This window comes from Panthera leo, chromosome A2 (assembly GCF_018350215.1).
Source record: "Panthera leo isolate Ple1 chromosome A2, P.leo_Ple1_pat1.1, whole genome shotgun sequence".
NCBI lineage: Eukaryota > Metazoa > Chordata > Mammalia > Carnivora > Felidae > Panthera > Panthera leo.
The window spans coordinates 57,768,292-57,794,665 of NC_056680.1; the positions used below are offsets into that span (position 1 = coordinate 57,768,292).

The 26,374-nt window shown below is 42.5% G+C and overlaps 2 protein-coding genes across 2 annotated transcripts in view; one reads left to right on the top strand and one right to left on the bottom strand.

Annotated features, from left to right (window-relative positions):
• KBTBD12 (kelch repeat and BTB domain containing 12) overlaps window positions 1–5,205 on the bottom strand; it is a 76,033-nt gene extending 70,828 nt beyond the window's left edge. Inside the window, exon 1 of the mRNA XM_042912459.1 lies at window positions 4,531–5,205. The gene's annotated coding sequence lies outside the window, so the exon portion shown is untranslated. The remainder of the gene's footprint in view (window positions 1–4,530) is intronic.
• MGLL (monoglyceride lipase) overlaps window positions 1–26,374 on the top strand; it is a 245,416-nt gene that overhangs the window by 43,814 nt on the left and 175,228 nt on the right. The gene's annotated exons all lie outside the window — the stretch shown is intronic.

The following is a 26,374-nucleotide window of genomic DNA, read 5'->3' on the forward strand; positions in this document are numbered from 1 at the left end:
TATCAAGAAAAGGTTGCCTAAGATACTTGCAGTTGTATATGTTGTAAAATTTCACTTTTGTTATGTTCTTATGTTTTCTATTATTACATTGTCAAGTAAAAGAAAGATGGAAACTTTCTTCATTTCTTCATGACAGAAGACAACTATCACTAAGTCACTCTTCTGAGTTTACCTCTTCTCGTTAAATGGCCACAACATTTTACAGGTGCAGGAACGGAGTCTTGAACCCAGTTCCATCTGACTCCAAAGTCTGTACTCTTAACCATTCCCTGTTGTGCAAATGCAGACAAACTAGGGCCACAGACTAAATATTTCAGGCTCTGTAGGCTCTAGGGTCTCTGTGCAGCTCAACTCTGCCATTGTAATGCAAAAGCAGCCAGAACTGATACATAAACAAAGGAGCCTGGCTGTGTGCCAGTGAAATGTTTTAGGGCTATTGAAACTTGAATTTCATACATTTTCATGTGTCACGAAACATTCTTCTGATTTCAAAAAAAATTTTTTTTAATGTTTATTTATTTTTGAGAGTTAGAGACAGAGCATGAGTGGGGGAGGGACAGAGAGAGAGAGGGAGACACAGAATCTGAAACAGGTTCCAGGCTCTAAGCTGTCAGCACACAGCCTGACTCAGGGAGGGCTCCAACTCTGGAACAGTGACATCATGACCTAGGCCAAAGTTGGACGCTCAACAGACTGAACCACCCAGGCACCCTAACATTCTTCTGATTTTTCAAAGCTATTTAAAATTATAAAATCCATTCTTAGCTTATGGGCTATACAAAAACAGGCCACAGGTCAATGACTCTTGCTCTACTGTTATAAATAAATCCATTTTCTAGATATGAGTAGGACAATATCCCATCTGGGTGCCTATTCTCCACTTCTCTGCTTAAACCCAGCTGGGCAGTTTTGGGAAGGGTAATGGTCAGATCCCTATTTCAAAATGATCATCTGATTTTTCCCAAGGTCCCCAAAGAGAAATCAATTTCTTGCATAAATACTTTATTTGGATGCAGCTTGTCTGCCCCAAACATTGGCTTCAACAACAACAAACACTTTTAAAACAAAAATAACTGTTACAAACACTATGAAGAAACATTTATGAATTTTTTAGATGCATGTAAATATTTAAGTACCCCTCCTTCCAATTGCCTTTTACACACCTCCTGAAATATGCTCTAAATTTCTATGGATTTATAGACCAAATGAATTTGCTGATGGAAACCCTGAAAAATACCCAAGCAGTTAAACTCACCACCATATTTCAAAGACATTCTCAGCATTGTTTCCTGTATGTATAAGGTGTAGAGAAGATACTGGCATTGCAGTGAGATGGCTTTGAAGGGACACCAGTCCTGGCTTTGCATCTGTTTGGATACTTGCTATAATCCTAAAATTATTTAACCTTTGAAAGCCTTGGTTTGTTCATCTGTATAATGGGCATAATGTACATAAATAAGGTAGTTAGGTTAGTTCTTGGCATCCAAGTGCTCAATAAATGGAAATTACTGTTATTTTATGGTAGTATAGCAGGGTGCAGCTCAGAGGCTAGAAACATGGGCTTTGGTTGGGATTACTGAGGCCTGGGTTTGAATCCCTGCTCTACTATCTAGTGACATGAGCAAGTTTCTTAAGCCTCGTTCAGTCTTTTAACTGGAGATTAGCTTTGAGAATTATATAATAGTCGGGAGAATTAAATAAGGTCATGCATTTATAATATGTAATTTGCTTGGTAAAATCTGCTCGGTAAAGCTGAAGTAGGATATACCTGTACAAATAATTTTCTAATAATAACGATGTTTGGGTCCATATACAAACTGCTTGTGGGTACAGACACAGCTCATAAATAAAAGAGAGCTGACAGAAACTTTTTCTTGTAATGAGGGCAGAGAGGGCATTCTCCTTTCATCAGCAAAACAAAACTGTATAAATGTTCTCAATGATATCAATGGGAAGTTATTCTCTGCTCCAATTTATAGAAGACTGAACTGGTGCATTCATATTAATAGTACCCATAATAACAGAGAAAAATGAGTAGCAAAGATAAATACAAATCACAAGAATAATGCCTAATTACTCTGCAAATCCAAATGCAGTTATACCCGTGTCCAGTATATTTAGTTTTGAGAGATGGACTGCTACAAATTTTAATGCGGCATAAAAATGTTAATTTAAACTGCCAATGATTTGCTTTTATGATGTTTGATTTTATAATCTTTACATTACCTTTTCCTAAATAACAAATGATACATGACCTTCTTCCATGTGTTGAAGTCAAAACCAGTTTAAATTTAATAGTAGCACTGTTTGAAATGGCAAAACTTTGCAAATAACCGAAATATCGATTAACGTGAGAACGGTAGTACATTCCCTCAAGAGAATACTGCACAACATAAACAAAGAACTTCTCTGTGAGTTTGAAATTACATCAAAATAAAAAGTTAAACATGTTATATACATACAACTGTGGTGGAATATAAAGAAATGAAGGATAATTATAAAACAGACCAAATTCAGGATAGGGTTGCCTTCAGGAAGTGCGAAGGAGGGGATACATTGGAGAACGGCACAGCACGTGTCACGGTGAGCACCGCGTAATGTATGAAACTGTCCAATCTCTACGTTGTACACCTGAAACTATTATAACATTGTAGGTCAAATATACTTCAATAATAAGGATTAACAAAATTTCTCCTGAGCTTCTCTTCACAGCCAGCACTCCTTGTTCAAACATTATGAGGTCCTTCACAGTCTGGCATCTCCCAACCTTTCCTGCTTCATCTCCTGGCTTTCCTTCCTTATACTTCTCAATCTTTCAGTAGTACTGAACCACTAACAATTCTGATGCAACTTGTATCCTCTTCTGGGCTGCATGTCTGTATAGCTTCCCTAGTCTCTAGGGATGTGTGGAGCATTTATCAAGCCCCTCCATGACTCTCATTTCCAGGATTTCCCTGGAAGATCCCTATTAAATTTTTGGCTAATTCTCTTGTCTGCTGCTATCCTGACCAGGACTAAAAGCTCAGCTTAGGAGAGATGCAGCCTTTTCCCATTTGTCACTGTGAGTGTGGGTTTCCCACCCTTCACTCCCAAACATGTCAGCCCCCCCCTCCCCCCGTCAAACAGAGATGCTAGTTTTCATAGGTAGCCCAGTTTGGTAGAAGCATCGGGCTGAATCAAGTGGGGCGGGAAATTGGGGCAGCTCAGGAAAGAGGTCTGGAATATCCTTCTCCCCCTTCCATCTGTTCCACCTGAAAAAATACAAGTGGCTCTTCAAAATTTAGCTCAGACATTGCTTCCTCCTTGCTCCTGCCTTGAACACAGTGATTGTTGCACTGTTGTTACTGCAATTTATTTATGCAATTGTCTGCCTCCCCTTTCAATAATGAGCACATTGAGAAAGAGGGCTCATGTTTTAATCATTTCCATATTCTTAACCTCTGTCCCCAATGATGCCTGGTGCATTAGAGTCGCTCAATTAAGGTCTCTGCAATTTTATGAATGTTTTGCTTAGTCCTAAATTGTAAGTTCACGATAACCTTTTATCCTTCTGGTTTTATATATATTATTAAACCACTACCTGGAAGATTTTGTTTCTACATTTAAAAGTTGTGCCTGATTCTTCAAGTTGCTAACCTATTGTCCAAGTCAAGCAAACAACCCAGAATCATTAACTTGATTTCCTTGCCTAGAACTCGATGCACTGTGACACCCACTTCTCACTTCTAATTTTGTTACCATGTGCTCTCAGGAATTTGGCCCCAATTTCTAGAGAACTGAAGCCGAGATCACAAATTACCTGCTCAAAGACTTTTTTTTTTTTGCAAATTAATTGTCAACAGGCAAAACTGACACATTGCAGCATCTATTGAAAACAGTGGAAGATATGGCAACAGTGGGCCGGCCCTTCATTCCCATGGCGACAATGGGGTGCAGGACCTGAGTCCTCCGTTGCCACCTCTCAGATGGCACTTCTACTCTCTGGTCCACAGCCCCCATTATCCTTTTATTGGGACCGGAGTGTCTGTCTTCATTTATAATTCTCCTCACGCTGTTGCCTTTCTCCTCCGGCCTTTTTAGTTATCCTACAGCCACTTATTTGTGACCCCTGGCTTTCACCATTCCATCCCCACACATTACTTTGCCTCAGCATCACAACAAGGTGCAGACACTGGTAGAAAATGGCTCAGAATACCCGCACCACCCTAAATGCATTCTGAGTCTCCCACTAGTAGGGAAAAACACCTGGTTCACTTAATAGCAATAATCCATCCCACACACTTGGGTGTTTAAGAACGGCCAGGCATATGAGTGATAAAGCTAAATAGGACAGATTTCCTTTTGGCTTTCCTTTGAGGAGTTCAGTTTTGCGTTCTCTGGGCACTTTATACTTTTCAAAGTGCTTTGTGCATTATACAGTAGCTCATTAGTTCCTCTTAAGAATCACGTTGGGGGGGGGGGGGACGCAGGGCAATTATATTCCTGGCTTTCAAGTTAAGAGAGTTGCCTGGGGATACTTTTGATACTTACAGAAGCTTTTTAAAGTGCCAGGCACTATTCAAGGCTCTAGGCAGACAAGCAGGAACGGGAGAGACGGAAGTGTCCCTACCTTTACGGAGCTTGCAGTCTAGGGAGGGAGGCAAACAACGTAGATAATTCAGAGAATAATGCTGCCAGGACAATGGATGCTGTGACATTAAGGAGGGGAGAGACCCCTGGCTGGGCAAAGACGGTCTCGTTGGGAAGCGAATGCTGGGCTGAGCTGTGAAGGCAGTAGCTGGCCCCCAGGCCACCGGAGGGAAGCGCGGAAAGCCCCGCAAATGCCAAGGGCCCGGAGGTTGCCCCCAAGTCCGGCCTGGCCCTTAGAGCCGAGACAAGGCCCTCGAGAGGCGCCCCTGTTTCCTGTCACCGTTACTTACTTACGAGCTGCCGCCCCCCCGGCTTGAGGCACGGCCCCCACTGGCTCCGCAGAGGCCGCAGCGATGGCGCCGCGACCTGGCCCTGTGGCCGTGTGGACCGAGCCAGATGGGCTGGGGCGGGGCGGCCGGCGGGCTTGCCCGGCACGCACTGCCCAATATGGGCCTGTGCGGGCCCAGCGATATAAATAGACGGCGCTGGGAGCCCCGGGGACCGACGGCCGGCACCCTGCAGAGGGGGAGGGAGGGCGCTGGCAGCTCCTCTAAAGTGACAGGTGCCCGCCCTGGCGCTCGGGATGGGCCGCTCTGCGCCTGCGCGGGCCGTCCGCGAGGCTCCGCGACGGGCCGCTCTGCGCCTGCGCGGGTCTTCCCGCGCCAGCCCGCGTGCCAGGGCGGCTGAAGGTCTGCCAGGACTGGGCGAGGTAAAGAGAATCCGGAGACGGAATTTTTATAAATGACACATCTCTCCGTTTAATCTCTTAAGAAAATGCAAAACGACCCAAATCCACTATGTGTGGGCTCACTGAATGTGGGTAGGGAGTAGGGTTGCCAGAAAAAATACCGGCTGCCCAGTTAACTGTAAATTTTAGATTCTCAACCAACAGTTTTTAAGTATATGTCCCAAATACTGCTTGTGGGTTTTGTTGTTCTTGTTCTTGTTTTGTGTTCTGTGCTTTTATTTGCTACATCTGGCAAGTCTACCTGGAGACCAGGAGCTCCGTGACCTTGGGCCTCAAGTGGGAGGTCCCCTAGAAGCCTGAGAAAAGACTCATTAGTTATGCCCAGGTTTGGGGTAGTGCAGGAAGGAGGAATGTTCCCTGGAGGCAACTGTTAACAGACTATTTACTGTGTGGATAAGGCAGTAGTATGAGGTCAGCCAGTTGAGAACAAAACAAAATTTGTTTTTGGTGGTAATAACACAAAGTTGTTATCTTACACAAATTTATTTCTTGTAGTTCTGGAGGTCAGAAGTCCAAAATGGGTCTCTCTAAGAGCTAAAAGCAGTGTCCGCAGGCCTATACTTTTTTTTGGAGGCTCTAGGGGAGAATCTGTTTTCTTGGCTTTCCAGCTTCTATTAATTGTACTCATTCTCTCTGTAGCTCATGGCCCCTTCCTCTGTCTTCAAAGCTGGAAACAGAGTTGAGTGTTTCCCAGGTTACACTTTGCACTAACTCTTCTGCATCTCTCCTCAGTTTTTTGTGTTTGTTTGTTTTTTACCTAAATTATGGTTGGTTAAATATGCATAAATGTTTCCATTTTAACTATTATTTATACATAAATTTACATATATACATATATTATACAATAAACATACATATAAATTTCACCATTTTAACTATTTTTTTTTTTAATTTTTTTTTTCAACGTTTTTTATTTATTTTTGGGACAGAGAGAGACAGAGCATGAACGGGGGAGGGGCAGAGAGAGAGGGAGACACAGAATCGGAAACAGGCTCCAGGCTCCGAGCCATCAGCCCAGAGCCTGACGCGGGGCTCGAACTCACGGACCGCGAGATCGTGACCTGGCTGAAGTCGGACGCTTAACCGACTGCGCCACCCAGGCGCCCCCCATTTTAACTATTTTTAAGTGTGTAATTCCGTGGCATTAAATACATTCACAGTGGTGTGCAGCCATCTCCACTAGCCATTTCCAGAATTTTTTCATCAGAAAGAAAAAAAGTTTCCCAAGCAGAAACTCTATACCCATTAAACAGTAACTCCCCATTCTCACCCTTGCTCCCCTGCTCCCCTTCTCCCGCCCAGCACCTGGAGACCTCTATTACATTTTATGTCTCTATGAATTTGCCTATTTCAGGTACTTCATATAAATAGAATCATGCAGTATTTGTCCTTATGAGTCTGGCTTATTTCAGTTAGCATAATGTCCTCAAGGTTTATCCATGTAATAGCCTGTATCAGTATTTCATTCTTTTTAAAGTTGAATATTCCAGTGTGTGTGTGTGTGTGTGTGTGTGTGTACATGTGCCATATTTAAAACAAAACACATTTCATGTTGGTAAGTAAAATTCCTTAAAACGTTGTAGAAGCTCATGTCAATCCTTGCATGCATTTGTAGTTACATGTACGTATTATAGCTCTTTGATAAAACTCCTCTCTCTGGATCTCTTGACCTGATAGCCCCATTAGGCCCTTCTACACCTGATTCTATTCCTGCTTTTGGTTTTGTTTACCAGATGATTATGCTAAGCTAATGAATCTTTCTTAGCTTGCTCTGAAGACCCTGTTTGATTTCCTACGTGGCTATTTTATTTCATCTGTTTCATTGGTCTCTAGAGGAAGTGAGTCATGGTGTGAAGGGCTAGGGCTTCCGGTCCATCAAGAGGCTAACTTGGAAGCTGGGCTCTCAGGGACTTTAGCTGATTTTCAGATGATTTTCAAGATGATTAATGAAGGACTAATATTATGAAATATACTGATTAACCAAAAACTTATTTTAAGGAACATACTTCTTGAATAGATTACATATAACTATTTACTCAGCAGTGACTTACTGCTTCATTTTCAGCCTTCAATTTCTTACAGTGTTGAGTTGCTTTCCAGTATTCCTTTGGGCATATTTTGCCATTTTGGTTTAATTTATTCCTCCTTAAGGCTAATCTACCAGTGTCTGGCTCTCTTTTATTGTGATTTGCCTCTGGGCAGCTTTTTCTTAATAGAGAAGTCAGTTTTTTTTATTTTTTAGTGTTTATTTATTTTTGAGAGAAAGAGAGAGAGAGAGACAGAGCATGAGTGGTGGAGGGGCAGAGAGAGAGGGGGAGATACAGAATCCAAAGCAGGCTCCAGGCTCTGAGCTGTCAGCACAGAGCCCAACACAGGGCTTGAACTCTCAAACTGTGAGATCATGACCTGAGCCGGAGTCGGACGCCTAACCGACTGAGCCACCCAGGCACCCTGAGAAGTCACTTTTCTCCCTACATATCCACTCCCATCCCATGACATCTCCACCTGTTAAAGGAAAAGTACATACATCTGAACTATTCCTGACACAGCACACTGGTTCCTATCTTGAACTATATCTATAATTTCGCTCAATCAGTTCCTCGATTAGAGGAAACCATTCTTCTAAGTGAAAAAAATGAACAACCAACCTGATTATTTCAAACTTAATCCGTCCTCCAAAACAGCCTGCCACGGAATGATGAATGGGTACATACCAGTGTATCTGTTCATGGATCAGTTTTCTTTGCCTTTCCGTGTCTTCATTCTTACTTTCCTGCTGTAGTTCTTTGGCTGTATGTTCCCATCCGTGGAGTGATATTTTTGAAATATTACCTGTTTCTTCCCACCTCCTTCCTTTAGCATATATCCTTGTGATGCTTTGCTTCTCGATGCCATTTCAAAAAGTTAAAACTGCTCTAGGCTTATTGCCTCCTGTGGGTGGAGAAATCAGGACCTCAGAAAACCTAGAGGGAGGGAAATTAAAGAAACACCATCTTCTGATTCCAGAAGCCTAGGCTCTTTCAAGAAAGGAATGAGTTCTTAGAAGGAAACCTAAATTATGTTAATGGATCTTCTTCCCATACCCCTTTTCCCAACTGAGGAGCAGGGAGGTCTCTGGAGGAGAAGTTATAAAGAAGACCCATGTCCTGTTCCGCTGGACTAAGTGTGGGGAGGTTTGTGAGATCTGAGAAGACAGGGAACTAATGTCTCCTTCATTGAGAAGGGCTGTCGGGGGGCAGCCAGAACCCAGAGAGGAAATGACTCCATAGCATCTTGGATAGCAAGGGCTTAGGTAACCCTTCCAGAGACCTGCATATCCCCCAGGCCCCAGTGGTGGAGAGAGCCACTGAACCAGAGAGGCCCATGCAGACAGGTACATGGAGACTCTTGCAAGACCGAGGACCTAGGGGCAGTTGACCTCTCCATGGGTCAGTATAGATAGATGACAGATATGGAGCATGGGAAGGCACGCCCCTTGGCCTGACTCTAGTGCATTGGTTAGACACCCCTGTGCCCCAGAACTTAGATGGGACTCTGGGGAAAGGGAAGGTTTGGCCATCCTGGGAGCATGGGAACTTCAACTAGAATGTGTTGGCACTAATAAAGTAGTGTTTGACCCATACTGTAGTTTGTGGACCGTAGCAACAGAGACCTTGACATACACAAAGTCTGGTGCAGGAAAACGAGCAACAGCAGAAGTGGTTTTTCACCCTCTGAGGGATGGAATGCACAGAACCTCAAGATCGTTGTTTTTGTTTTGTTTTGTTTTAAGTTGATTTATTTTTCCAGAGAAAGAGAGAGCATGCACACGAGCAGAGGAGGGGCAGATAGAGAGGGAGAGAGAATCCCAAGCAGGCTCCACACTCAGTGCAGAGCCCAGTGCAGGGCTTGATCCCGTGAATCGTGAAATCATGACCTGAGCCGAAATCAATCATCAGATGCTCAACCGACTGAGCCGTCCAGGAGCCCCTAGAGATTATATATTCAACTTTAGTTTTCGCGAGCAGCAAAGAGCAACTTGAAAGGGAGAGCTAAGAAACAGGACCCAGAGTTATCACTACCGTATCACACTGTTGACATAGGTCTTGTCTGTGGCTGGTTCCCTTCTCATCCCAATGTTAGCCCCCTGAGGCCAGGCAGTAGGCCTGTCTCCTTCACTGCTGGATCCTCAGCACCTGAAAAAGTGTCTGGCACAAAGTTGGTGCTCAGTACTTATTTGTACAGTGAAGGAACACATGAGCGGGTCAGAGCAGTTGAGGGGCAGGTGGTGGAATTCAGTCTGGCTAGGTTGGGAGTGCCCCTGAATCGGGCTTGGATGTTAGAGCGCTGGGGTGGCGGGGGGGTGGGGAGGGCAGTGTGTCTCAGGGCAACAGTCAGAAGAAATGCTCCTGTCACCTGCTGCTCTGCCCCATGAGGGGACAGTCTCAGAAACTTCCACAGCTTGCCTCACACTCTCCCTTGACACAGGACCTGATTCACCTCGAGGTGACTCGACTCACCTCCACCTCCAAGTGTCCTGTGGGTGCCACTGATTGACAGAAGCCAGGTCACCTGTCCACACCCTGGCTTCAAGGCAGTCTAAGAAATGGAATTTTAAGAAAAAGGAATTTTGGGGTGCCTGGGTGGCTCCATTAGCTAAGCATCTGACTCTTGGTTTCGGCCCAGGTTGTGATCTCACAGTTCACGAGTTCAAGCCCTACATCAGGCTCTGTGCTGATAGCGTAGAGCCTGCTTGGGATTTTCTCTCTCCTCTCTCTGCCCCTCCCCAACTCGTTCCCTCTCCCTCTCTCTCTCAAAATAAACTTCACAAAAAATATTTTTTTTGTACTTTCCAGTTCTTATAGTTGGAGGGTTGGGACACATGTTGCCACACCTCCTCATCCTGAGGTCTGTGGGCTGTGAGGAACTTAGCCACCACCCCCGAGAGGGCCTAGAGGGCTGGAGGTAAGTCTGTGTGTGTGGGGTGGGGGGGACGGGGTATTCACCCCTGCAGCTTCAGGCTTAGCACCTGTAGGTGTGGGAGGGCGGGGTCCCGGGCAGTTGCCATCATCTTATTGTCTTTACTGGCTGTTTGGGTCTGAAGGGCTCAGCGCATTGTTGCCTGTGGCTGTCACATGGTGCCATCCTACAGAACTTCACACTGTAGCAGGTGTATACACCTGTCATATTTTCCCATCCAGCCCAAAAGCTCCCAGAGGCCAAGGGCTCTGTCCTGTTCACCTTTGTGGCACATTCACATGCCTGCCTCAGGCCCTCCAGAGAATAGATGGTCAGGGGATGTTTACTGATTGGGGTGACTGAGAGGTGAAGCTGGTAAGTGACAGGAAAGTGGGGCTGGGGATGGGACACCCAGTATCCTAACTTGGCACTGCTTCTGAAGGCCTCATGGCCTCATGTAACGCAGACTCTTGGAGGATAATAATAGGCAAAGTGATAATTCATCTGCCTCTCACAGATTATGTGGAGGATGAATGAGGAGAACTAACAGATGTGAACAAGGGCTTTCATAAACGATGAAGTGACTCCACGTCATTTTCCCTAATGAGGCATGTGTTCTTAAATGGAAATTCCCTTCTCCAAAGATCTTGAAAATGAGACAGAAATCCATTTCTTCCCAATAATATTTATTGCATCCTGTCTTGAGGCAGAGATCGGACCGTATTTCTTTTAGAGGCTCTTCTGCTTTAAGAATCCATCACAGGGAAGCATGGGGAATGGAGTTAGCTACCTCCTAAGCCCTGCTTCCCCACTTCTGTGATGATAAACCATGCTCAGACAGTCCAGCCTTCAGCCTGCAGGTGTTCGAGGCTGCACGCTAAGTCTAATAGATTTGAGGGGTTTTGACAGGTCATGAACTTTCTGAAAGCCACATTTCCCTCTCTGTATCCCGATATTATTTCATTTTCCCCAGCAATGAAATCCTCAAATCCTGAGTATATGAATAATCAAATCTTGCTGTTTTAGGCAGACTCCTAAGTGGTTTCTTAACACAAGCATGACCAATTGTGATTGTTGGTTCCATTATTATGCAGTGACCACTATTTATACCATGTGTAAGTTAAGGTCTATAGAGATTTAGCCACTCTAACAAAGAATTTGAATGATAGTTCCCTAAAGAAGAAGGAAGTTAATTTTTCTTTCGTGCCTAATTACAGGTAGTAAAGAAGCAAATAAGGCAGTGTGTTAGGCTGCAATAAACAGGGCTCAACATTTCATGGCTTAACATAATAGGAATTATCCTTTGCTTATGCAAAATTCTAGGCATGTATTCAGATCATCAAGGTAGCTGCCTTTCATCTAGTGGTTCCGGGACCCTGGCTGGTGGCAGCACTGCCGAGGGCCCCTGGGTGTTCATCTCCTGGCCAGCCAGAAGGGAAAGGATGAGGAAGAGGGCACATAGCAGGTTTGCAGATCAGGCCTCAGAGGGGCAACTCTCACACCTGTTCACATCCCCTTGGAAAGGATTTTGGCGCATAGTCATCTGTCACGGACCAACTGGAAGCGGAGACACTGAGTGCAAACCAGAACTTGTAAGAGCAGGACATTAGTTCCTCCAGATATTTGGAAAATGGAGCTCTGCGTTAGAACCATTTGGGAAATGCTGCGTTCCATGTCCCTTGTTGGAGTCAGAATGCAGGATGAAAGGTCCTGATGAATCCTGCAGTAAAGATGCAAAGCATTTCCTAAGCGTTCTTGACTCTGGATCTACAGTGTGAATATGGGTCTGCGTATGATGCATGCTGAGACCCTGTGGAGCACACCTGGGAAACAGGACCTCAGGGTAAGTTAAGAATATGTCCAGATAGAAGCTGTAAGTCGAGACAAAGGCAAGAACCGAGAGACACCCTTGGAAAGGGGGGAGATTCCAAGTGTCGGAGGGGTCAAGGCAAGGAGGTGGGAAGGAACTGGGAATCAAAGTAGCACAAACACCTCCCAGCCTCCCAGACCCGCTACAGACAGCTGTAAAGGAAATGACAGAGTGCTGTCGCTCCCAGAAGTCAGGGCTGTCTCCTGCCTGGCGCTCTCGCTGCTGGGGCTCTGACTCCGTCCCCAGCAGGAGGTGGTGCCCGTGATTTGTGGGTCTTGTGAGCCTTGCACTTTGCATAATGCCTCCTACCTGGTTCTCTTTTAATCCTTGCGCCACCCAGGAGCCTGTATGGGGAATGACAGGGTGGTGCCCCCTGCCGGTGAGGGAGCCGGCTGCGGAACCTCGCCCCCTAATTCTGTATGTTACACTAGCTGTCTCATCATCATCCTACTGATTATTCTCCCTTTGCAGCTTTAGATGGTCCCCAGGTGTGAGAAGAGGGTCTCATGTTGTCTTTTCCTGATAGAGTTGAACAGAGCAAGGCTTTGTGGCACTTTGCTAGAGATCCTCCCCCCCACCTCTACTGTTAGGGGTTGAATTGTGTCTCCCTAATTCATACGTGGGAGTCCTAACTCCCTGGCAACTCAGAATGTGACCTTATTTGAGATACAGTCTATACAGAGGTAATCAAGTTAAATGAGGTCATTAGAGTGGGTCCTAATCCAATATGACTGGCATCCTTATCGAAAGGGGAGACTTGGACACAGGGAGGTAGCCCCACGAAAGTGAAGACCACCATTGACAAGGCAAGGCAGGAGGGCTAAATAGACCCAGTTCACATTGACTGCTAGAGCACACAGTCTCTTCTAAATGTTCATAGTCCATCTATTTGAAGATTCATTCCAGGATTTCCCCGAGGATCAAGTTCATCAGTCCGTAATGATCCTCATCCACTTTGTATAGACCCTGCTAAACAGACCCTGCCCTGTGTGCCTTCAGAAGTAACCTGCTGCCCCTGCCATCACCTTAATCTTGGACTACTAGCCCCCAGCACTGTGAGAAGGTAAATTTCTGCTGTTTGAGCCACTCGTATGTGGTACTTTGTTACAGCAGCCCTGGGAGACTAATCTTCCACCTCCGCCCCAAGCAGGTTGTGTCTATACTGTGAGTAGTGGTGGTCAGGTTGCTGTAAAAATGCTCTCCGAGGTTTTTTGTCTTCTTATCCATGAAGGTATTATGGACAACTTAGTCAAAAACTTCGCCTACGTAGGGATACACTGTGCTGGTGATCATTTCTTTAATTTACTTTGGAAAGGAAAATGAGGTTAGCTTGACCTAATTTGCGTATATATATTTATTTATTTATTTTTGTGGGGGAGTTCACATTGACTGCTAGAGCACACAGTCTCTTCTAAATGTTCATAGCCCATCTATTTGAAGATTCATTCCAGGATTTCCCCGAGGATCAAGTTCATCAATCCGTAATGATCCTCATCCACTTTGTATCAATTGCAACACTTGCCTATCAGGAGACTTACCAGCTCTGAGTTCCTTTAGGTGGTTGGATTCTCTCGTTCTACTGGCTCTCCTGTCTTGGGGACCCTTCTCTTTCTCCTCTCATTTTGAAAGAATTTCAAACGTACAAAACCATTTCAAGAATATTACAATAAATTCTCAATGTATCTTTCACCTAGGTTCACCAGTTATTAACTTTTTACCACACTTACTTTCTCTCTCTCTCTCTGTGTATATATATGTAATATATATATTTATGATCTATATATGTATATATATGTATTTATATACTTATAATTTATATATATACATATTTAATTTTACTTTTATTTCACATATATTGTGTTCTGAATATTTGAGAGTAAACTCCAGATATTGTGACCCATTACCCTTAAACACATACACATAATTTTAAGAACAGGAATATTATTTTACATATCCATGGTGTGATTGATTTTCAAAATCAGGAAGTTTAATGTCAATAACAAAACTTTTATTGTACCTACAATCTGTACTAACTTTATGCCTAAGCCCTCATATCACCCCTTATACAATTTTCACAGTGCATTTGTTGTCGTATCTTTTCTCCTTCCTTTAATCTGCTTCTGCGGAAGCAGAACATTTCCTCAGCTTTCCTTTGCCTTTCATGACCTTGACCGTTTTGAAAAGTTCAGGGCAGTTATTTCATAGAGTCATTCCAGTTTGGGTATGTCTAATGTTTTCTCCTGCTCAGACTCCAGTTGTGCACTTTGCCATATATAGGTTTCATTTTAAGACCATTCCCTTCCTGGGGCACCTGGGTGGCTCAGTCAGTTAAGCCTCCCACTTTGGCTCGGGTCACGATCTTGCAGTTCGTACCCCATGTTGGGCTCTGTGCTGACAGCTCAGAGCCTGGAGCCTGCTTTGGATTCTGTGTCTCCCTCTCTCTCTCTGCCCCTCCTCAGCTCATGCTCTGTCTCTCTCTCAAAAAGAAACATTTAAAAAAATTAAAACCAAAAAAGACCATTCTCTTTACAGAGGAAGATTTGAAGAAAAATAATAGTTGCGTGTAGTAGTTCTTTCTTCTATTATTAATCTGTTTTCACGACTTTTCCCTTATTCCAGAACTTCCCCTCCTTTCTTCTCATTGCCAACATGGTTGTAAAAGTCTTTTGTGATGCCATTAACAATTTTCATTGAAATCAAACCAAATAAAGTCTCCATCTTCATGACTTCATGTTGGAGGTACAAAGTGGTTTTGCTTTCCCTGTCTGGGTTTGAATCCTCATTCTATTATTCCTCTGTTGCCTCTTCTTGGACACATTTTCCTAACATCCTTGAACTTGAGTTTCCATACATATAAAAATGGTGAATTTAAGCACTCAGCTTGCAAGACTATTGAACTGAAGAAGGTAACACAGGAAGTGACAAGCACATGGCACGTAGTATGTGTAAAATGCTATTTCTGATTTTCCTTTCCTTCCTTCTCCTGGCTGCAGGTGATGCCTTATATCTATCCCTGGTGTAGTATATGCCCTCGCGCACCACCAAGATCCCCCATTCAGCGCAGAGCTACATTCCACCGACTGAGTGCTGGCTGCTGAGGACCCATAGCTCAGTCCCCTCCAGAGGAGGTTTCCCCCCTCCCCAAGGGCAGCGATTGGTTGTTGAGGGTATACACAGGCCCTCAGTTTGGGACAGATCTGAAGAGCCTTCCCAGACCCAGAGCTCCCCATGGGTTACTTGTCTTTCAAGAGGCAGCCTCTGACCTTAGATTTAAATTTAGGTCATTCATTTTGGGAAAAAAAGTTACTGAAAAATATACCTATTATAAATATTCAATCAATACAGAAAAGTTCAAAGGAGTGAGTAAAACTCACCCAAACTCCCAATAGTTTTGTGTCTTTCCATCCATCAAGATGCATGTGTGTGTGAGAGTGTGGGCAGTGCATTTTATACAAATGAGATTATGCACTACGTGCTGTGCTATAATCATGCCAGAGACCGCTGGTCTTTCCATATCCAGCCTCTTCTCCTCCCATAGTAAAGTCATTTAGGCACATGACTTCCTAGAATAAAGATGTCGTCTCCCAGTCTCCCTGGCAGCTGGGTACAGTCATATGACTTACTTCTGGCCAATGGCACGTGAAAGATAATGAGGTGGGCAACTTCTGGGTCAGGTCCTCAAGGAGGAAGGGACATGGCTGCCTCTTGTCCCTTTTTCCTTCCAACTGATGACAGTATAAAGGGCTTTTAGCAAAAACCAGCAGACCCCGTTATGTCTTGATGGACTCACTTAACATTTTATATGTTGAAGGGAGCCTGGGTGGCTCAGTCGGTTGAGTGTCTGACTCTTGAATTCAGCTCAGGTCATGATCCCGGGGTCATTGGATTGAGCACCATGTTGGGCTGCATGCTCTGTGTGAAGCCTGCTTGGGATTCTCTCTCTCCCTCTCTCTCTGCCTTTCCCCCACTCATGCATGTCCCCTCTCTCTCTCTCTCTAAATAAAAAAAAAATAATAATTAAAAAAGGTTATATGTTAACTTCATTTTGTTTTGGTAGTTGAGGTTTAGATCTGGTGTGGGAACCAAGAAGTTGCACTGTGCCGAGACTAACTTTGAGATGTCTATGAGACGCCCAACTGGAGATTTCAAGGATGCCATTAGATATGTCAGTCTGGTCCCTCATAGGAAAGAACTTTCTTTCCATCTTTTACCTTTAAGCTTAGAAAATTACACGCTCAAGGGGTACCTGGGTGGCTCAGTCGGTTAAGCTTCTGACTTCGGCTCGAGTCATGATCTCGTGGTTCGTGGGTTCTGTGCTGACAGCTCAGAGCCTGGAGCATGCTTCGGATTCTGTGTCGCCCTCTCTCTGTCTCTGCTCCTCCCCTGCTTGTGCTCTCTCTCTCAGAAATGAATAAACGTTAAAAAAAATTTTTTTTAAAAGAAACTTCTTTCATCCCCTGTTTCAAAAGTTTTTATGAATAATTTTATTTTCTTTTAATGTTTTTTCAGGTTCAATGTTTAAAAAGGGGTTTTTTTAATTTATGAAAGTATTATATTCAATAACAAAAATCAAGAAAATACAAAACATTATGAAGAAGGAAATAAAGATCAACATGTTTAATGTTTTGGTTATATCCCTCCACGCAGAGTTTGTCATATTGACAGAAAATATTTTTTTTTCCCCTTGTGTGAGATTTTTATTTTTGTTTATGGTACATTTTACTAGAGAAATTTAAAGTTGTTATGTAATCAGATGTATCAATCTTCTCTTTTTTGGGCCTCTGGGATTCATACGCTTAGAAGACCCCTCCCCTGAAACACACACCAAAAGATTATAAAAACGTTCTCCTGCTGTATTTTCTAGTCGCCTTTTTGTCTTTGTTTTTTACACTTACAGCTTAATACATCTGGGATTGATCATGGATAAAGGAGAGTGTTCATTTTTGCCCTCAGTGATGCAGTTTTCCTGCCGCCATTTATTAATAATTCATTTCTTTCTCCCTAATTTGAAATGCTACCTCAGCCATAAACTAAACTTCCCTCTGTCATTGAATCACTCTCTCAACTTTCTTTTCCCTCTCTTCATTTCAAATTTCTGCCTCCACCTGTAGCGTTACCACTCTGTTCTAATGGTTGTATCTTTAGACTATGCTTTACCACCAGCAAGGGCAAATGCCCCTTTATTACATTAAAAAAAAATTCTTGGCTTTCCTTGCCCATCTATCCATCTTTTTTCTCTTTTGAAAACATTGTTTACAGAAAATTTCATGTAAGCATAGTGAACTAATTCGTTGTACCCCAAGGAATAACAACAACAGAAGCCTTTTGGCCAGCATCGCTGTAGACAACAACACCATGCACTTGTTTAGATAATAGACACACTGTTTGTCAAAAGGAATCACATTTCTTTCTCTGATGCTTTGACAATTTATAGACATGTCAATAACATGGATTGCAATTTTTGGTGTCTGCTTGGTATGGTGCCCAGAGCGTACCAGAATACATGTGACTGCTTTTCACTGGTGTTCCTTTTGTATCAGTTTTCTTTTTCTCTTTTTCTTTTCTGGCAGTTGGAAGTATTGTGAGGAATTTCATTGTGCAGACAGCTTTTTGAGCCTCTAATAATTTTCTTCTGATAGATTCTTAGAAATGGGATTTCTTGGGCAAAAGGAGCATATCCTTTTTTGGGCAGGGGTTTTATAATATTTTGTAGTTTTTTTTTTTTTTTAAGTTTTCATCTTGATTCTAGTTAGTGAACATACAGTGTTGCATTAGTTTCAGGTGTACAATATAGTATAGTGATTCGGCACTTCGACCCATCACCTGGTGCTCATCACAACAAGTGCACTCCTGAATTCCCATCGTCCATTTAACCCATCCCTTTACCCACCTCCCCTCTGGTCACCATCAGTTTGTTCTCTATAGTTCTCTATAGTTAAGAGTCTGTTAATTGGTTTCTCTCTCTCTCTCTTTACCCCCTTTGCTCATTTGTTTTGTTTCTTAATTTCCACATATGAGTGAAATCATACGGTATTTATCTTTCTCTGACATACACCCTCAAGCTCCATCCATGTCATGGCAAATGGCAAGATTTCATTCTTTTTTATGGCTGAGTAATATTTGTTGTGTGTATGTGTGTGTATATATACCACATCTTCTTTATCCATTCATCAATTGATGGACACTTGGGCTGCTTCCATATCTTGGTTACTGTAACTGTAATAAACATCAGGGTGCCTGTATCCCTTTGAATGAGTATCTTTGTATTCTTTGAGTAAACACCAAGTAGTGCAATTACAGGATTGTAGGGTAGTTCTATTTTTACTTTTTTGAGGAACCTCCATATGGTTTTCCAGAGTGGCTGCACCAGTTTGCATTCCCACCAACAGTGCGTGAGGGTTCCTTTTTCTCCACATCCTTGTAAACACCTGTTGTTTCTTGTGTTGCGTTTAGCCATTCTGACAGGTGTGAGGTGATATCTCATTGTAGTTTTGATTTGCATTTCCCTAATGATGAGTGATGATGAGCATCTTTTCATGTGTCTGTTGGCCATCTGGATGTCTGCTTTGGAGAAATGTCTTTTCATATCTTCTGTCCATTTTTAAATCACATAATTTTTTTTTTGAGGTTGAGATGTATAAGCTCTTTATACATTTCAGATACTCACCCTTTATTGGATATGTCATTTGTGAATATCTTCTCTCATTCCATAGGTTTCCTTTCAGTTTTATTGTTTCCTTCGCTGTGCAGAAGCTTTTTATTTTGATGGAGTCCCAATAATTTATTTTGCTTTTGTTTCTCTTGCCTCAGGAGACATATCTAGAAAAAAAGTTGCTATGGCCAATGTCAAAGAAGTTACTACCTATGTTCTCCTTTAGGATTATTATGGTTTTAGGTCTCACATGTAGGTCTTCAATCCATCTTTAATTTACTTATTTATTTATTTATTAAAAGAATTTTTTTTTAACGTTTATTTATTTTTGAGACAGAGAGAGAGAGAGAGCATGAACAGGGGAGGGTCAGAGAAAGGAACAGGCTCCAGGCTCTGAGCTGTCAGCACAGAGCCCGATGCGGGGCTCAAACCCATGGACTGCGAGATCATGACCTGAGCCGAAGTCGGACGCTTAACCGACTGAGCCACCCAGGCGCCCCCATCTTGAATTTATTTTTATGTGTGGTATAAGAAAGTGATCCATTTTCTTTCTTTTGCATATTGTTGTCCAGTTTTCCCAGCACCATTCGTTGAAGAAATGGTTCTTTTCCCATTGGATAGTCTTAAGGTGTGCAGAGTTTACAGTCAGGGTTTTTCCCAGCAGCCTGCACCCACAGGATGTGAGAGTACCCAGCGTCTACATCTTGGCCACCACCAGACTTTATGGTCTTTCCTCTGTGCTATTCTCTTAGATGAGAGTTGTTATCATGTTTTTATTTTTGCTTTTTACTGTTAATAAAGTTGAACATCTTTGCATATGATTATATTTGTATTCTTTTGTAATTTTTCTTGTACAATGTATTTGCCCATTTTTATGCGTTTGCTTTATTTTATTTATTGCTTTGTTTATTTGCTTTGTTTTATTATTATGGGTTTGCTTTTTATTTATCATTTGAGGCTTGAGATAGAAATAACAGTAACTTTTTTTGCTGTAATACATTACAAATATTCTTCTCCAGCCCCCTTGTCTTTCAGCTTTATGGAATTTTTTAAAGTTCTGTTGTTGTTTTCTGGGTTTTGCAGTATGCTTAGAAATGTTTTTTCTAATCCCCAGATTATTTTTAAAATGCATCAGTTTTTCTTCTAGTGTGTTTATGGCTTTGTCTATTTAAAATCCTTAAATTTTTGACCCATTTGGGATTTATTTTGGTGTCAAGAATGACGTGGGCATCCAGATTTATTATTTTTTTTTTTCCCCAAGTGTTGAGTTAGTTATTCCAATTCTATTTATTGATCACTCCATCTGGAGTGTTCTGATTTAAAATTCTAACTTTCTCCTGTATCAAATTTCCTTATTTGCTTCTGTCCATTTCTGTACTCTCTTTTTTTTCTGCTGTGCTGTCTGTTTGTCCTGTCATGGTAACATAATGTTTCAGTCCTCATAGCTTTATAATATTCTATAACTCATGCTAGGATAAGTTTCTCTTTGTTGTCAATATTTTCTTGACCATCCTTGTATAACTTTTTATATTTCAATTTTAACATCATTTTGTCAAGTGTCCAAGAAAATTCACTTTGTCATTTTATTTAGAATTGCAAAAAAGCCCAATATATTATTTGGGGAAATAAAATAATTTTATCATATTAAGTATTTTGTCCAAGATTCAGACATACCTTCCCAATTGTTGAAGACTTCCATTACGTCCCTCAGGTGGTGTTGTTTTTTTTTTTTTATGAAAAATGCCTCTAGTTCTTGGCCTGGGTGGATCTCACTATGATAGGGAAAGATAGGATAAAATAGGCAGAGGGAAAGGTTACAGAGTTAAGGTATGGGTGTGGGAGGAAACACCTATTTTGGAATAATGCTGAGGAGCTTTTGACCTCAGCAAACCCCTTAAGAGGGCCTAAGGTCCCTCTTAAGAACGTAACAGACACCACCTACACCCCCTCAGGTTCTCCTCAGGAATTTGGCAATCAAAAGAGCTAACTAAAAAAACTAAATCATAAAACTAATGTTATAGGAGGAACAGTATGACCAATCTGACTCCTCACACAATGGAGTTGAGCCAATCAGGAATGGACCACCTAGCACCTAGAATGATCCACCCAGTAAGGGTAGAACCTGAGAAGGAATGAAGGGAAGGAAAGGGGGTGCTGACCAGAACCTTGTAAAACAAGGACGCTTGCCTGTTGTCAAGGGCATTCACTTTCGAATGCCTCCTCTCTGTAAAGAGAGCTTTCATACTCTTCTTACTTTCTGATCTTCTCTTATACTCTAATAAACTTTTGCCTGCTGCTCATTTTATTTTCTGTCCACCTCTTCCTTATTTGAAGTGGCTAGACTACGACGCCTGAGCATTGAGGTAAAAAAAAAAAATCATGCAACATTACCAAGAGGCACACACTATGTGTCATGCACCTTAGAGAAAATTTAAGATTTAAAAAAAATTTTTTTTAACATTTATTCTTTTCTGAGAGACAGAGAGAGATGGAGCATGAGTGGGGAGGGGCAGAGGGAGAGGGAGACACAACATCCAAAGCAGGCCCCAGGCTCCGAGCTGCCAGCACAGAGCCTGATGTGGGGCTTGAACCCACTAATCGTGAGATCATGACCTGAGCCAAGGTCGAGTGTCCAACTGACCAAGCCACCCAGGCGCCCCAGAAAATTTAAGACTTTCAAGGGCAATTTGGATTATCACTAATTTTTCCATACATGTAGATTTTTAGAACCTGACCCATGTGGGTACCATATCATCCATGCTGTTCCAGTGACCTCTGGAGGACCAAGTGGGCTAGAGGCATTCTTCCATTTTTTGTTTTTATTTTTGTGTTTGCTTATTTTGAAATAACTCTAAATAGAGTACAATTGAGGAAAACAGTGCTCTATTTGGATGTCTAATCACCAGCGTGTATGTAGTTTTTGGTGCTATGTAATTTGCCATGATTGCTCAGTGGTTCCCCTTTGGTTGCGGGGAACTTGCTGCAGAAGTACTGTGACTTCTGAGGACAGGCGTCTGTTATGTTTTGAATCTGTGCCAATCTGTCATATTCCAAGTGATAGGCACCTGTATATGGAGTATGTATATACTCAAAGTATATGCAGTGTGGCAAAGTTAGGTTGTAAGATTCAAGATACTGCTTTTTACCAATAAGAGTTAAAGGGTGTCCTGTAGCCTTGGCCAGTGCCAAAAAAACCAGCGTTCCCTGGAACGCTGCAAAACTTTTCCTTATTAGGGCAGGTCCAGTCACAAGCTTCACTCAAAGACCCAGTGTTGTAGGGTGAATAGTGAGATAACCGTGGGCTCTTTTATAGACCCGCAAGACTTGGTTCCACTGAGAAAGTGTTTTCACTGTAATTATTTCTGACCTGTTTAGTGGCTTCCTCCCCGCCCCCCTCCCTGCCTTGATCCTTTATTCCCTTCAAGTGTGCTGTAGCCATAAAAAGGTTACCAAGGAGTGGGGGGATAGTCAATTTAGGGCCAGGAAGGTGGGATTTAAATATAGCTGTGTGGCTGACAACATGATTTATTGCTTTGTAGGTCATTGGAAAAGAGCAGAATTTCTCAAACTGTGTTCCATGGGCTGATATTAATCATACAAATGCCCTAAGTACAAAAAGTTCTCAGGGCGCCAGGGCCAAGTTGGCTTAGGAAATGCTGCCTGCTAATTCCCCTCTCAGAGCTCTACAATGTGCATTAGCATATTAAAAGTTCTGAGAAGTACGGCAGGAAAGAATCCAGTTTTAATTCTGCTGAGTGATTAAGCAAGTATATTAGTGCAAGAGATGGTTTCCTTTTAGGCCAAATGGGTTTCCCTTAACGCCAACTCTGGAAGGGCTAGAGGAGATTTAATGGCATTTCACCCCCTCTTTTTCAGAGGGTCCCAGCAGCCCATTAAAATGTGTCAGAATACTAGAGCTAGATTTTAAATGAAATGCAATCAAAATCAAGTTCTACTGGAATATAACTTTGCTCATTTATTCATAAGATCAGTGGTATACTTAAGTGTGTCAGATACAACAAATGGTGGACCTTTTAACTCACGTGATACTTTCAGAAAAGGACCTTCTAATATATTCACTGATGAATGTATTCGAATAGTAGGTATTAAAGGACTTCGGGAACTTTAGCACTGTGCTGAGAGAGAGGAGTGGGAGATACTTTAGAGTCTGGGAGTGGTAAGGGATAAGAGAATTTGGGGGATCCAAGAAACCCATATCGTTGGTGTGGCTCCCATCTAATCCTTTGGCAGAATTCTGTCATCAGCTTTCAATGGCTGTGGGAGGAGAAGTTCCAACTTGAGCCTGAGATGGCCAGTGGCTCAGGCCAGAAAGTAGGTCACCTATTCATTGGGAACCCTTGAGGGGTCTTGGTAGAGACACCACACCTACAAACAAAATTGTGATGTGTATTGGTTTGCAATGATAATACTATTGCATAACAAACCACCTCAGAACTCAGTTGCTTGAAGCAATATTCATTTGTTATCACTGGTTGGCTTGGGTTGATCTTGATCTCAGCTCAGCAGGTGGCCCTGCTGCAGGCTGTGGCCACAAGGCAGCTCGGCTTCCTGCTTCTGGCCCATGAGTCCAGTGGGAGCATCTCTGCTCACGGGTCTCTCATCTTCTTTCGGCCAGCGGACTCACTAGGAATGCTCTTCTCATGGATGTGACAGAGGCAAAGATGGCAAGCCCAACCATGCAAGAGCTTTCAAGACCTCTGGTTGCATCTCATCTGCGAACATCCCCTTGACCATAGCATGTCAGAAGATAGCAAAGTGTGCCTCGCTCCTATCAGGTGGAAGTTACATAGCAGTGGGTGTGGATGTCTTACTCTGGTAACTGGGGAACAAGTAAATAGCTGGAACTGTAATGGGTCTGACACATTGTGGGAAGGGCCTCCTCTAGGACCCTGGGGTGATGATGCTGGCTCCTCTTCAGGAATCTAAATTCCACTAGGGCCTCTGAGACCTCTGGTCTGGCTAGTGGATATGAGAAAGTCTCTGCACCCAGTGAGACCCAAGGGCTGGCGGCTGACTTGAATAACATATAGCAGCCCAGGAACAGAAGCTGGGCCAGATGAGTAGGATCCCCCAGCTTATATATTCTAGCTACATCCTCCTTCTGAGACTCAGGCCCTGGCTGCAGCCAGCACATACGGTGCCTTTGAACAGATTAGAAGAGGGTGGCTCCCCCACCCCACCCCTGCTATCATGAGCCCCTCTTCAGGGAAATATTGGAGGATGAACTCCAACCAACCAAGGAATGGCAGAGGAGACTTCACAAAAGAATTGAATGTTGGAAATATTTGATCAGAGACATTGGGCAAAAGCAAAGCAGGGGACAAGATGAATGGAACAGAGTGCGGGGTAGCCCATGCAAAATGGTCTTTTCTTCCACACTGACTCTGGGCTTGGCCCAGTGACTTGTTGGGTCAGTGGAGCAACAGAGGTAATGCGAGTGGAAACCTGAAAAGTGCTTGGTGTGTTGGGGCTTGCCCTCTCTTGCTGCCGAAGCCCTTCTGCTGCCATCTGAACGAGCCCCTGCTGGATGATTAGAGGTGTGTGGCTGTTGCCTCAGCTGACATCTAGCCACTGCCAGACCCCTGAGTGAGGCCCTTCAGGACCAGTCTTGCTGCCAACCCCGTGACTACACCATGTAGCCAAGCTGGCCCAGGGGAGCCAGCTGCTCAGCCAACCCATAGGATGATGACAAATAATGAATGTTCATTGCTTTAAGCCACTCCATTCTGAGGTGTTTTGTTAAACACAGAAAGCTAAATGATACGTAATGTAATCGTTGTATGCCCTGGCAATGTATAAATACAATAAGCTTGTGGATTGCTTTGCCTTTAATGCTGACAAATCATGTTGTCCAAACTTAAGAATGTTTTAATAAAAAGATAAACACTAAGAAAAACAGTATTATTGCTGAAAATTGGGGAGGAAAAGACAGGGAGAGGTGAAGGAAGCAGAGACAGAAGCTAATTCTGTAGTTCACTTTTTAGACAAAACAAAGAAGACATTACAGGTGTTGTATAAACAGATAAATGTAAAGCTGACCACTAGAACAGAATACAAATATTCCTTAGTAGTTGAAGAGCTGCAATAAAAAGTAGAGGAAATACATTACATATATATTAAAATATATACCAAATTTTATTAAATCTTAACATTGGATCAGTTGTAAGATCACTATCATTTTAATCATCTCTGTTGCCAATTAAACCATGAGGCACCATTGGTTGCAAGACATCTCAATTTCAAAGATGCTACAATGTGAAAAAGTGACCGGAAATTGCTACAATGCAGCATCTAAAAACAGAAAACATGGTATACAATACGACATAAACCAAGACCAGACACGTCATGCTAATAAATGCAAATATAATTCTCCCATTAGAAGAAAAAGATCTTCAGATTACATCGCAAAGCAAAATAGAAAAACTAAAACTAAAAACTATTTGTAATAACATGGATGGACCTAGAGGGTATTGTGCTAAGTGAAATAAGTCAGACACAGAAAGACAAATACCACATGATTTCACTCATATGTAGAATTTAAGAAACAAAACAAATGAACAAATAAAGGAAAAAAGAGACAATAAAGAAGACTCTTAAGCACAGAAAACACACTGATGGTTAGCAGAGGAGAGGTGAGGGGAGGGGAGGGGTGAAGAAGATGAAGGGGATTAAGAGAACACTTATCGTGGGGCTCCTGGGTGGCTCAATCGGTTAAGCGTCTGACTTTAGCTCAGGTCATGATCTCACAGTTCTTGAGCTTGAGCCCCACGTCGGGCTCTGTGCTGACAGCTCAAAGCCTGGAGCCTGCTTCAGATTCTGTGTCTCCCCTGCTCATGCTCTGTCTCTCTCTTGTCTCAAAAATAAAAACATTAAAAAAAATTAAAAAGAGTACACTTTTTGTGATTAGTACTGAATAATGTATAGAATTGTTGGATCACTGTATTGTACATCTGAAGCTAATTAAACACTGTATGTTAATTGTACTTTGATTTAAAAAAAGAAATAAAAAGCATCGACAAAGATACACCAGCAAAAACACCGTGTGTGTGTGTGTGTGTGTGTGTGTGTGTGTGTGTGTGTGTGAGATGGAGACATAATCCTGGTATAAAATAAGGTAAAATTCAGGCCCAAAAGTATTAAATAAGACAAAAGCTGACACCTTACCATGTTACAAACCACTATGGAAATATAACAATTATGCATATCTATGCATCAAATCATAACATCTTTCGTGAAGCATAAACTAAGGAGACATAAGGAGAAACAGACAAAGCACACTGATCATAGACCTTAACTCACTTATTTCAGTAGAAGGCAGATAAAGCTGACAAAAAATTGTTGTATCAACTTCATTAAATATTTTGTAGCCATTGCGAATGAGGATTACCTAGTTCTAGAATAGTGTACAAACATACGAGAAACAAATACATCACACATGTGCGACTGTGTTATTTCATTATAACTTGCAAATTGGGTGTTTAGAAGTGCCTAAAGATTGGAAGAGCCATAGGGAAGT